We start from the raw sequence: 1,685 nt of genomic DNA on the forward strand, positions 1-1,685 counted from the left end.
ACCACTAGGGGAGGGGAGGGAAAGGTAAGGACCACTAGGGGAGGGGAGGGAAAGGTAAGGACCACTAGGGGAGGGGAGGGAAAGGTAAGGACCACTAGGGGAGGGGAGGGAAAGGTAAGGACCACTAGGGGAGGGGAGGGAAAGGTAAGGACCACTAGGGGAGGGGAGGGAAAGGTAAGGACCACTAGGGGAGGGGAGGGAAAGGTAAGGACCACTAGGGGAGGGGAGGGAAAGGTAAGGACCACTAGGGGAGGGGGGGGAAAGGTAAGGACCACTAGGGGAGGGGGGGGAAAGGTAAGGACCACTAGGGGAGGGGGGGGGAAAGGTAAGGACCACTAGGGGAGGGGGGGGAAAGGTAAGGACCACTAGGGGAGGGGAGGGAAAGGTAAGGACCACTAGGGGAGGGGAGGGAAAGGTAAGGACCACTAGGGGAGGGGAGGGAAAGGTAAGGACCACTAGGGGAGGGGAGGGAAAGGTAAGGACCACTAGGGGAGGGGGGGGAAAGGTAAGGACCACTAGGGGAGGGGGGGAGAAAGGTAAGGACCACTAGGGGAGGGGGGGGAAAGGTAAGGACCACTAGGGGAGGGGGGGGAAAGGTAAGGACCACTAGGGGAGGGGGGGAGAAAGGTAAGGACCACTAGGGGAGGGGAAAGGTAAGGACCACTAGGGGAGGGGGGGGGAAAGGTAAGGACCACTAGGGGAGGGGGGGGGAAAGGTAAGGACCACTAGGGGAGGGGGGGGGAAAGGTAAGGACCACTAGGGGAGGGGGGGGAAGGTAAGGACCACTAGGGGAGGGGGGGGGAAGGTAAGGACCACTAGGGGAGGGGAGGGAAAGGTAAGGACCACTAGGGGAGGGGAGGGAAAGGTAAGGACCACTAGGGGAGGGGAGGGGGGGGGGAAAGGTAAGGACCACTAGGGGAGGGGGGGGGGAAGGTAAGGACCACTAGGGGAGGGGGGGAAAGGTAAGGACCACTAGGGGAGGGGGGGAAAGGTAAGGACCACTAGGGGAGGGGAGGGAAAGGTAAGGACCACTAGGGGAGGGGAGGGAAAGGTAAGGACCACTAGGGGAGGGGAGGGAAAGGTAAGGACCATCAGGGGAGGGGAGGGAAAGGTAAGGACCACTAGGGGAGGGGAGGGAAAGGTAAGGACCACTAGGGGAGGGGAGGGAAAGGTAAGGACCACTAGGGGAGGGGAGGGAAAGGTAAGGACCATCAGGGGAGGGGAGGGAAAGGTAAGGACCACTAGGGGAGGGGAGGGGAGGGGAAGGTAAGGACCACTAGGGGAGGGGAGGGGAGGGAAAGGTAAGGACCACTAGGGGAGGTGAGGGAAAGGTAAGGACCACTAGGGGAGGGGAGGGAAAGGTAAGGACCACTAGGGGAGGGGAGGGAAAGGTAAGGACCACTAGGGGAGGGGAGGGAAAGGTAAGGACCACTAGGGGAGGGGAGGGAAAGGTAGGAGGGGAGGGAAAGGTAAGGACCACTAGGGGAGGGGAGGGAAAGGTAAGGACCACTAGGGGAGGGGGGGGGAAAGGTAAGGACCACTAGGGAGGGGGGGGGAAAGGTAAGGACCACTAGGGGAGGGGGGGAAAGGTAAGGACCACTAGGGGAGGGGGGGGAAAGGTAAGGACCACTAGGGGAGGGGGGGGAAAGGTAAGGACCACTAGGGGAGGGGGGGGGGGGGAAAGG

This window comes from Pelobates fuscus, chromosome 4 (assembly GCF_036172605.1).
Source record: "Pelobates fuscus isolate aPelFus1 chromosome 4, aPelFus1.pri, whole genome shotgun sequence".
In the NCBI taxonomy this organism is placed as follows: Eukaryota; Metazoa; Chordata; class Amphibia; order Anura; family Pelobatidae; genus Pelobates; species Pelobates fuscus.